At 41.2% G+C, this 12756-nt stretch overlaps 1 protein-coding gene across 6 annotated transcripts in view; it reads right to left on the reverse strand.

Annotated features, from left to right (window-relative positions):
- PHACTR1 (phosphatase and actin regulator 1) overlaps nucleotides 1-12756 on the reverse strand; it is a 450172-nt gene that overhangs the window by 256437 nt on the left and 180979 nt on the right. The window lies entirely within an intron of this gene.

Raw genomic sequence — 12756 nt, forward strand, 5'->3', positions numbered from 1 at the left:
GTGAGCTACAGCTCACTTCATCGGATGCATGTTAGTCTGTATTCGCAAAAAAGAAAAGGAGTACTTGTGGCACCTTAGAGACTAACAAATTTATTTGAGCATAAGCTTTCGTGAGCTACAGCTCACTTCATCGGATGCATTCAGGGGAAATGCATCCGATGAAGTGAGCTGTAGCTCACGAAAGCTTATGCTCAAATAAATTTGTTAGTCTCTAAGGTGCCACAAGTACTCCTTTTCTTTTTGCGAATACAGACTGACACGGCTGCTACTCTGAAACCTGGCAATAATGATAAAAGCATTCAAAAGTGTCTGGCAGTCTGTATTTGGCCCATGGGCTGCCTATTGACTACCCCACCTTAGAATATGTGCTAACTACTTTTATGCTAATCTGTCTGTTCAACCTTGTATTTAGCTGGGAAACTCGGAGTACCTTTCCCAGACTGGGGGAAGAGCTCTGTGTTGCTCAGAAGCTTGTCTCTCTCACCAACAGAAGGTGGTCCAATGAAAAAATCTTTTCATGCACATTTTAGATGGTCTGACACAATGTCAGCAGTTCAGTTTCATCTTAACAAGTATATTATCTATTACTCTACAAGATAGGGAAGCTGCTAGTCACGACTCAGAAGTTCTCATCTCAAACCTATTTTCAATGCCATGCATTTATCTAAGTCCCTACTCTGGTTTTGGAGTGCAGGGGAGATTCTCTTGACAATACTCCACTGCTACAGAATAGTTACACATTTTCTGTCATCAGCATTGATAAACCCAAATATTCAAAAATCATTAGATTGGTTTAAAAATCATGACATTTTAAAAACCTAATAAATGTAAAGGCTATTTTATTTGCCTCGTGAATTTTGAGACTTAGGGTGCACTTGAGTCACATTTTCTAACTTCAGTTTGCAACCACGAGTGCTAGAAATGTATTTTAACACTCTCTGAGCCCTCAAAGCTGAGATTCTTATGTAACCATCAGGAGTTGGAGCTTTAAGAAAAATGCAAAATATTGTGAGAGTTACGGTAAAATTGTGAGAGTTGGCAACACAGAATAGAGGAACTGGACATTTTAGGCAACATTCATTCTTGGAGTGATGCCACTGGCTTTATTGAATTTAGCACACTGTGTCCCGACCAAGTGTCTGTTCTTCCTGCAGCATGGGGACAGATGTGAAAAGTAAAACCGACTTCATCAGAAACATGGAAGATGCTAAGTCTGATCAATGGGGAGAGTAGAAAAGAACACTAGTGTCAGTTACAATTTCTAACCAAGTTAACCATATAGATCAATATTTTGCCTTAACTTCACTAGACAGTCTTTTTTAATGCTATACTTCAGTAAAACAAGCCAATTAAAATGTTATTCCATCTTCTTCCTATAAATGAATGATACTCTCCTTTTCTTCATGCAATCTGACAAGGTCTACTTCCAACAACCCTAGAAATAACAGGACAAATTAATTCCTGGAAAAACTCGAATGTGTCACTATTGTAATAGAAATAATATAATAAATATTTCTCATGTTACATAAGTACAAATGACTATTCATCTGAAAAATTCAGACTGGAAGGATACTATTCTTTCTTGCACTATTCTCCAGTTGTAAAAGTTTCAGTCGTCCCCTCAGGGAATGGACACTACCACATGACCTGCAGTCAATGAACTTGCTTAGACTAGGGATGGATTTGGCCCATGACTTGTGCATGTGTGTTTCTGTACAAGAACACACAGAATACATGCCTAACCAAATGTCAAGCACTGTCAAATCCAGTACAAATACCTCATCAGACTTTAAAAGCACATGATTATCCATTTTAGGACAAATTTTTCATCCTTTCCAATGGGGATGGAGGGACTCGCATGCATCAGAACCAGAGACATTCTGCTGCCTGGTGGGGAAAGGGAAGACTTTGAGAAGGCTGTGCAGGGAATAAGCATCTCGGATGTATCATGGGGCTATGTGGAGGTAGAGCTGCTTGATTCACCACTACGTGGATCCATTGCCAACTGGCATGGAGCATGGAGGCTACAGCCTCGGGGCTAGAGAGATGGCAGTGAAGCAACTCCAGGTTTATAAAGAAGGATTCCTTCCTTTATTCTCATGGAGACCTCCAGTGCCCAGACTAGTTATTCTGTCTAGTTGCTGGGAACCAGATTTGCCCCTTTATGGGTCCACTGCTTTAGCCTGGTATCTTTAGTGAGTAAGCTTCTTTATCCCTAAGTAAAATCTCTGAGCTGCTTAACTAAAGCTCTTTGTAAGGAGAGGAAGTTAGAGAAAATCCACATAATGCTAACAACGAATCTAAACATAGACCAACTTGTTCTTCTCTTCTATCATGGAAGTCCTGTGATAGCATATGTAAAAAATCCTGGGTCAAATCCTTCTTGCCGTACTCCAGTAAGTAGTCTCATTAAGTCTGGAACTATGCAAGGGAGTAAGGTGTGCAGGACTTGGCTTCTTGTGAGGCCAGTTCGAACTGTCAAAGACAACTAAAGCAGAGAGTGTACAGATTGTCTACCATGACTAAAACATCATCTGATTTGAAATGAGTCTTAGGTCCCGGGGTTGCCTGAAGTGTAATGAACACTTTAGCCTCAGTGGCTTCTGCAAAGGGACTGAAACAGAAAGATAACTCAAATTTTTTAAAATAGTTCATCACATTCTCAACTGAATGGCTTTTTCCCTGTTTGTTTGATAGTCAACAAGAAAAGGGAATTTTGTATAAGGAACTAGAGAGTACAATTCCAGTTCTCTATAGTTAGCAGAAACATGCTTTTACCCATAAAACAGTTTGGTACTAAACAACGGCCCCTCTGTGTGAGACTGCCGATGGAAATGAGCAGCAGGGGAGATGAAGGGATGGGGAAAAAGGAGAACCCAAGAGGAGGAGGTAAAAAAGAATTAAAATGTGTATGTGTATGTTCTGAAAATCGATTGTATTTTCAATTAAGGATATTTAAAATAGAATTAAGGGTGAGGTGAAGCAGCTCAGAGAATTAAATTAGATGGCGATGACATTGATAAGTAAAGTTTTTAATATCAGAGGGGTAGCTGTGTAAGTCTGGATCTGTAAAACCGGCAGAGACTCCTGTGGCACTTTGTAGACTAACAGACGTTATTGGAGCATAAGCTTTCATGGGTGATTACCAAAAGGAGGCTGCCAGACAATTCTCCAATACCAAATTCTACAGGCCACTTTTCTCAGATCCCACTGAGGAACACACTAAGAAACTGCACTATCTATTCAGGACACTCCCTACACTAACACAGGAACAAATCAACATACCCTTAGAGCCCTGGCTGGTGTTATTCTATCTACTACCCAAGATCCACAAACCTGGAAATCCTGGACGCCCCATCATTTTGGGCATTGGCACTCTCACTGAAGGACTGTCCGGATATGTGGACTCTCTACTCAGACCCTATGCCACTAGCACTCCCAGCTATCTCTGTGACACCACTGATTTCCTGAGAAAACTACAATGCATTGATGATCTTCCAGAAAACACCATCCTAGCCACCATGAATGTAGAGGCTCTCTACACGAACATCCCACACACAAATGGAATACAAGCTGTCAGGAACAGTATCCCTGATGATGCCACAGCACACCTGTTTGCTGAGCTCTGTGACTTTATCCTCATGCACAATTATTTCAAATTTGGTGAAAATATATACCTCCAGACCAGTGGCACCGCTATGGGCACCCGAATGGCCCCACAGTATGCCAACATTTTTATGGCTGACCTGGAACAACGCTTCCTCAGCTCTCGTCCACTCACGCCCCTTCTCTGCCTATGCTACATTGATGACGTCTTCATCATCTGGACCCATAGGAAGGAAACCCTGGAAGAATTCCTCCATGATTTCAATAGCTTCCACCTCACCATCAATCTCAGCCTGAACCAATCTACATGGGAGGTCCACTTCCTAGACACCATGGTGCAAATAAGTGACTGTCACATTAACACCCCCCTATACCGAAAACCCACCAACCGCTATGCCTACCTTCATGCCTCCAGCTTCCATCCCGGACACACCACATGATCCATTGTCTACAACCAAGCGCTGAGGTACAACCGCATTTGCTCCAACCCCTCGGACAGAGACCAACACCTACAAGATCTTCACCAAGCATTCTCAAAACTACGATACTCACATGAGGAAATAAGGAAACAGATCATCAGAGCCAGATGTGTACCCAGAAGCCTCCTGCAGCAAGACAAGCCCAAGAAAGAAACCAACAGAACTCCACTGGCCATCACATACAGTCCTCAGCTAAAACCTCTCCCACGCATCATCAGTGATCTACAACGCATCCTGGACAACGATCCCTCACTTTCACAGGCCTTGGGAGGCAGGCCAGTCCTTGCCCACAGAAAATCCTCCAACGTGAAGCATATTTTCACCAGCAACTACATACCGCACCATGGTAACTCTAACTCAGGAATGAATCCACAAAACAAGCCTCGATGCCAACTCTGCCCACATATCTACACCAGTGACAACATCACAGGACCTAACCAGATCAGCCACACCATCACCGGTTCATTCACCTGCATGTCCACCAATGTAATATACGCCATCATGTGCCAGCAATGCCTTTCTGCTATGTACATTGGCTTAACTGGACGGTCCCTACGTAAAAGGATAAATGGACACAAATCAGATATTAGGAATGGCAATATACAAAAACCTGTAGGAGAACATTTCAACCTCCCTGGACACACAATAGCAAATTTAAAGGTAGCCATCCTGCAGCAAAAAAACTTCAGGACCAGACTTCAAAGAGAAACTGCTGAGCTTCAGTTCATTTGCAAATTTGACACCACCAGCTCAGGATTAAACAAAGACTGTGAATGGCTAGCCAACTACAAAAGCAGTTTCTCCTCCGTTGGTGTTCACACCTCAACTGCTAGAAGAGGGCCTCATCCTCCCTGACTGAACTAACCTGGTTATCCCTAGCCTGATTCTTGCTTGCATATTTATACCTGCCTCTGGAAATTTCCACTACATGCATCCGACGAAGTTGGTTTTCACCCACAAAAGCTTATGCTCCAATAGGTCTGTTCGTCTGTAAGGTGCCACAGGACTCTTTGCCAAAGTTTTTAATGTTACATTTCAGAAGTTCTGGACAAAGGAATCAGGAGAGGAACAATATACCACAATATACCAAAATCATCCCTGATGTAACTCCATTGAAGTCAATAGGCCCCATAAGACAAATTCTACCCCAGGCAAAACCAGTGAACACATAAACTGCATGTCAAGGCAGAGTATGGCCCCATATGATAGAGAATGAGCTCATACCAGAGGGCTTAGAAAACTGCAGAGATGACTTTGATCTCAACTCAGGAAAATACTTCAACGTGTTTTTAAATCCACCTCTATTCAGGACAGCACATAAGCATGTGCTGAACTTTAATCATCGGCTTAAGTCTCCTTGATGTCAATGGGAGTCAAGTGTGTGCCTCAAGCATGTGCTTATGTGCCATCCTGAACAAAGAGTGTTTCCTGCATTGAGTCTTTAGAGGCAGAGTTGTAGGCACCAGGGATGTCAGTTTTTCCACTGTGAATATCACAAGAGAAAGGGAGTTATATGGGTGCAGCAGAAAGAACCTTTAGAAAAAGATGAGGTGAAAAGAGGCTTCATCCAAACTGCTTAACTCTTGTGTTCTTGTAGAATGGGAACCTCTCCAGGGACATCCAGATTGCTGGCCAGAAATATTTTTGCAAGCTTTTCAGTATTCCTGGGGGGTAAAGCTTTGAACACAAACTCCTTTTTCCAGTACCAAAATATAGCAATCACTGACAGGAGAAAAATGACTGTGGTACATGTGACATGAAAGAAAGAGTCAATTTGGAAAGCCAGTTTCCAGAAGTGTCCTGCTTTTGGAATAGGTTCAGCAAATAAAAGTTTGTTCAAATGTTGCAGTGCTTTTAACTTGCCTGTCATTGCCTCATTTATTTATTTTTTTGGGGTCACAAGTGATAGTCCTTAACTGGAATGCTGGCTTTGACACAATTTGTGGAAGTTTGGGTTTAAATCAAGATCTAATTCCATGGCTTAGGCCTATTCCTAATTGTCCGTCAATATCCTGCTGGGAAAAGATATGTGGGTGGATTTCTAGATTAAGCCAGAATGTTGTTGTTCCATCCTGCTCAGCTGGTTTAGAATTTAGTGCAGAGGAATCTAGATCTTAATAAACTTCTTGACTTACACTGAAGAACGCATCAACTAATGAGCATTTCAGATTGCTTTCAGGGTCATGCACATACCACCCACAAAAACATAGTAAAGTGTCCGTTATAAATGATTTCCACTGTGTTAAATCTAACACAGGCAGAAGAAACCTGAGGCTTAACTCTTCATACTATGCCGATAAAAGTATCCCCAGATAATGAGCCTTCCTACATGTCCTTCTCCCTGTGATAATTAGACGAATCATAATGTCATTTTTGTGAAGGGAGTAAACAAGAAACATGGGGAAGTGTTAACCCACTCTAAACAAGGCATAGCCTACAAGCATTGATGTGTGCAATGAAACCTTCAGTGCAACATGGTCATAGGAGCATAAGAAAGGGTGAAAGTAAAGAAAAAACCCTACAATCTGATAATAGTAAATCCACAGAAAACACCAGGAAGCGTGTGAAACAGAGACTATGGGACTAAACTGAAAACTGTGAGAAGGGGATGAGCTCTTTGCCACCCAATTTATTGCCAGGTATTTTTGTAACTTCTCATTATTGCTGATGCATTAGTAAATAACATTGTAGGTACCATTTTGCTAGGCTTATATTTAGGTTTTGGAGGATTTGATTTTTAATCGGTAAATGTAGGTAAACATCAATTTCCCTGTATGCATACAAACCAATGAAAAAATATTTCTGCTTTAATGTGTGAGAGAGAATGGAATGCATTATTCAAGCATGTCCACAGAATTTAAGAGCAAACCTATTCATACTGCTTATAAGTAACAATTGTAAGAACACATGTAAGCATTTCCCTAGTAACTACGAAATCCTGACTCATACAAAGAAGTCATTCTAGCATAATGTAATAGAGTTGGAGCAACCTGCACTGAGATGATAAAATTCTTTACAAGGGAAATCACTCTCCCAGCACCTCCCCTGTATTTGTGAACTTCTTTAAAGGCACTTCTCTGGAGTCAGTACAATTCTTGGAAACCGCATTGAACATACAGAAGCCAAGGTGCCTTTTTTGTTCTGCTCCAGCATATTTTCATTCAGAGTCAAACCCTTTGGTCCATAGCCTTTTGAGGAGGCACCTTCAGCCTTTGAAGCTACGTATACCATTGTGAAACATTGTCTAAAGCAATCCAGTCTCCCTTATCTGCTTTGTACACTTGTACAGAACACAATCCACAATCTTCTTCTGCAACTCTTTTGAAGTCTTTATTGCTCTAGCATCAGGCCTCCACTCATCACATCAATGATCGCCCCATGAATAGGATGGCACTTGGAAAACATTGAAGTCTGCTGGACTATCTGGTGCACAGACCTCACCATTTTGTCCATAAATCTGTCCAGCAATACAGCAAGCCCTTTCCTTTCCTGGAATTCCAGAAACTAGGACACTTTCACTCCTCTGCTTTCAAACAGAAAAGCAGTAGATGCTGCTTCTAGTTTGAATTTTTTTAATTTTTGCATTGCTCCTACTTTGATTTTTAGATTAAACCTCAAATATAAAATATAAACTGTCCCATTAAAATTCAGAGATGATTTCTCATATGCCATAAAATTAAGGACTACAAATGCAAAAAATTCTCAAACTATCACTAGCAGGAGAAAATATCACACTTCCACAGCAACTGCTAATATCATCTGATGGTCATCTTCATAGAGGAATGTCTTATGGAATCAAAAGTATTAACGACATAGGGAAGAAAAAAGCAAAGAAAGCAAGCAAAGAAAAAAACAGGCATTGAGCTACTAAAAACTCATTTTTAAAATCTGTACTGAGAAACAAAATGCAGTGGTTGTTTGGTTTCCCCACAGGTTGCTTGTGTGTGATCAAAACAATTCTTTGATAAGTTTCTTGCCTTCTTCAAATGCCTGATCTTAAATTCCTTCAGAAGGGCTAGAACAGAAGGAGGCCAGGTCCTCAGTTGCTGTAAAATGGCAGCTTCCTTGAGGCCAGCCAATTTACACAGTAGAGAATCTGGCCCAGGATGTTACATACAAATCAACAGCATACTCCACTTGAGGGGAGAACAATGCAATTATCTATTCACCAAGGGCTTGATTCTGCCATCCTTACTCAATGGGGCTAACCGTTCAATATACGAGTGACAGAATCTGATTCCTAAAGGTCACCACAGAAGAGTGGTCAAAACTGTTGTCTAACTCTAGGAATTGATTTGTGTCAGATGAGGAGTAAGTGTTTCAATGTCTTACATACAGTTCATATCTGGTGGATAAAATCAATAATGTTCATGGATACAGAGCTCCTTTCTAGTAAGGAAAAACATCTGATATCCACGTTCTGCTGGAAAATTATTGTAAGCTGCTGTGTTTCAGACCATTACTGTAGAATACTATAGCATTGTTGTTTTTAAAATGAGGGATGATTACAGAAATTCAGGTTGCAAAGACAATGTGAAGTTTTATGACTCGAGGGATTTTTCCCCCCGACAGAGTATCTATGAAAAACATGAGTGTCCTTGTTTTGGGGGCCTGTCCCTATCAATTTTACATTGTGTCCCACAAGGACATCTCATTTGCTACTCATGTATTTGGAATGCCACATGTTCACACCTCCAGCTGCAATGGAAATAGGAAATTGCAGGCCACTGGGAGAAGCCCCAGGAGAACTGTAAAATTAAGGAGAATATTCCCTGGTCTTCTTTTTTGGAGGAAAGGGGTGTGATTTACACCTCATATTCTTTATAGAAATATTGTTCTGATATGACTATGGCATAACTAAGATATGTTTCATGCAAGATGGGTCATGTGAGGTATCATTGAAAAGGTTATGATCTACTGAATGTGTTTATCCAATTTGTATGCATGTATCATGTCTGTATCTGAAGTTAGGAATACTGACTATGTAACAATTACAACTGTTTCAGAGTAGCAGCTGTGTTAGTCTGTATTCACAAAAAGAAAAGGAGTACTTGTGGCACCTTAGAGACTAACAAATTTATTAGAGCATAAGCTTTCGTGAGCTACAGCTCACTTCATCAAATGCATCCGATGAAGTGAGCTGTAGCTCACGAAAGCTTATGCTCAAATAAATTTGTTAGTCTCTAAGGTGCCACAAGTACTCCTTTTCTAATTACAACTGTATGTGTACTTGGGGGAACGCCCACCAGACAGTAGGCAATCAGCCTCAGTGGGCCATTAGGAAGATCTATAAGACTTGGAAGATAGTAATCTCCCGTATTCCTGAGAAGCTCCCAGGGTTGCTGCTTTGACACTACAGGATCAGGTGATCATGTCACATGGTACTAGATCCCCATCTTAGGCTTTCAGAGTTTTTCCATTAAGAGGGGGTGAGGAGGTCAGACTGGGAAACAAAAGATTCCTGCCTTATGTAAATTATATTTAAGGCTGGGTAGTAAGGGAATCAAGGCTCTTCTCGATTGCCTCCCCATCCAAGAAGGAAGATTGCTAAAAACATCTGAGTGGAAAGGCAGGGGCTGAGTCCAGGCTGAGACAGGGATCCAGTCTGTAAAGAGAAATAACTGGAACTCTAAGCAACAGAAACTCTACACTTAGGGTGAGAAATTACATTTTGTAACCTGTTTTTTGAATGTATTAAGCTTAGTTTGCGTGCTTTGTTTTATTTGCTCAGTAATCTGCTTTGTTCTGTTTGCTATCCCTTATAATCACTTAAAATTTACCTTTTGTAGTTAATAAACTTATTTCTTGTTTATTTCAAAACCCAGAGAAGGTCCAAAATCCATTTGCTGTGTATGAAAAATCCTGACACAGGCTCTGTCAGCAACTTTTCACATAAGCCCAAAGTCCAAAGCTTGGTTTGAGCAGGGGCCTAGTCCACCATGAACAATATTGGCTAAGAGAAGATGATTAAACAAGAGACAACCTTGTTTTTTGCTAAAATAAGCATAGTCAGCAGAACTCCAGATGAAGAGCGGTAATTGGTGTTCTTATCAGAAGTTATAGACTACCATAGTATAGAAAGGGGCCTCCACGTCCACTTTTGTGCAGGAAGAAGATAGCAAATACCCTCCCCACATATCAACCTAGGGTTCATGGAGAGGCCCAAACTTGTCAGTATGAGATATGACATCCTCCCTTCCACAGATGCAGCCCCCACCCCCGATGCCAATGTTAGCTTTTAGGAACACAATGGGGCACCCTGAAAAGAATTTCTATTGCCATGTACTTTTCAATGTCTTTTTGCTTTAACCTCCAGGAATGTACCTGCTGGACAACTGGGAGAGCTGCCTCATTCCTATAAACCCCAAATCAGAATTCAACATATATATTTTATAATTACACACTTTATACATTGTTTAAGGGAAAACACCTGTGTACTAACAAGTATCAGGGGGTAGCCGTGTTAGTCTGTATCCACAAAAACAACAAAGAGTCTTGTGGCACCTTAAAGACTAACAGATTTATTTGGGCATAAGTTTTCATGGGTAAAAAACTGTTTCTTCAGATGCAAGATCCTTGTTGTTTGTGTACTAACAGTATGTTGTATGTTAACCTGAAACCTTGGGCAGAGCCATTATGTATCTTTTAGACTATTGGTTTATTGTGCTTATCATGTCTTGCTGCTAGAACCTATCCAGGGGTTCAGGACCTCCCATCCCATTGCTTCCCTCTGCCCATAGATAACCTATATAAACTATTGTAATCAATTGCTTGGGAGTGTCTCTAAGCCTAATAAGCAAAGTGACATTCCGCTAGTTCTGTGCATAATAAGCCCACATGCTTCACTCTACACAGTGTCCATTTTGTTCCTTCATCCAGTTTGTGCAATTCATATCAGGAAGGAGGGGTAAAAAGCTGTGCATACCCTCCTCTACATTGAGGGAGGGAGGTGAATTTTTATGAGTTTGCGCTGTGCAGATACATGCAGTGCAAGACAATATTATTTTGGGTTTATACCCTAAAAGAGATGTGAGTGTTGGCCATTCCTCTAAGTCCTCCCACACAGAGCTGATTTCAGTCTGTGTCTGCAACTGGGTGTGGCCTTACCTGTGTGTGTGCGCTAGAGAAGGCTTCAGAGCCTAGCACTGGGAGGGCTCAGTGAGACCCCAGCACATCAGGTGGCACCCTGAAAGGGGGGATCCAACCTGTTACAGGGGGTTTGTCAGGGTCTGTTTTGGGTGCTGCTTTGTATCTAGGGGAAAGCTCAGAATCACGGGAGGAGAGTGGCAGGGATGGGTAAAAATTACATTCTGACAGAACTGTTTGGCCTGTAACAAAGCAGAGCTGACAGAAGAAGTGATGAAATTAGAGTGAAAGAAGACCAGAAATATTCATGCTTTTGGGAAAATATATTTGTCAGTTCACACCACCTTACCCCAAACTCACCCTATGACTATGGCAGACCAGGTGCCAGCTCATGCCAAAGCCCCAGGCCTCACTGAATGTTTACAAATGCATAGCTGGAAGCCAGGCCAATTCACTTGTGTATTAGTGTAGATCAAAGTGATTGTTAAATGTTGAAGAGTGTATTTGATGTTCAAACTTCATGAAAACTAGTGGTATGTTACACATATTGTTTTCACTTATCTGTATCCCAAACATTTACATTGTGTATGCCCCTGTAACTAAATAACCCATCAAATGAGAAAGACACCTTGTGGAATGCAAATGAAGAACTATAACAGAAAAGTGCTAATTTCAAAGGAAGTAGTCATTGTGTGTGATGATCAGAGGTCACAGACTCTAAATGCATTCCTCACTCTCTGATCTCTAAGGAAAAGCCCAGGTGTGTAGTGACACCATCAGTTTGTTTTCTGTGAGTATGGATTCAGGGAAAGATCCTTCATCTCTCAACTGTTTGGACTCATACAGGGGAGGGTATCAGGTGCAAAGTGGAGAGCCTCTGAGATAATCTGGGTACCCTGAAAAGACTTTTGCAAAACTGGCTGTTTATTATGTCACTGTCACCATTTGGAATTACAAACTGTGACTCACCTGCTTTAGCCTCTCAGTAACTCTCATTTCTTTTTCTTAGCTAATAAACTTTTTGTTTGTTTACTATAGAATTGGCTACCAGCATTGTCTTTGGTGTAAGACTGAGGATACCAATTGATCTGGGTAAGTGACTGTGTCCTGTGACAGGGAGCAACCTGATGTGGTGTGATTTTTGGTGCAAGTGACCTTTTATCATAAAGTCTGGTTTGTCTGGGTAGCAAGATAGACTGGAGAGTCTAAGGGGACTGTCTAGGACTCCATGGTAAGACTGGGACTCCATGGTAAGACAGAAATTCTCATTTGTTACTGGGTTGGTGAAATCTAGTTATAGAACACATCACTAGTTTGGGCTGCCCTGTTTTCTCATAGTCTGCCCCAAGGTAGGCACTCCAGACAACATGACACACCCTTCTTAATAAACTTTCATTGGAAGGCAGATGCCAGGGGCTACCTCCTTACCCATGTCAACATAAGGATCCTCCCTCCTCCACTGCCAACATCAATTCAGAATTTATACATTTCTAAATTCATATTCTTTGATAAAGGAGAACAGAACACTTTGTTACTAATAAAACACAGGGCTAGATTTCTTAACACCAGAAGAGGTGCAGCTATC

This window comes from Dermochelys coriacea, chromosome 2 (genome assembly GCF_009764565.3).
Source record: "Dermochelys coriacea isolate rDerCor1 chromosome 2, rDerCor1.pri.v4, whole genome shotgun sequence".
Taxonomy (NCBI): domain Eukaryota; kingdom Metazoa; phylum Chordata; order Testudines; family Dermochelyidae; genus Dermochelys; species Dermochelys coriacea.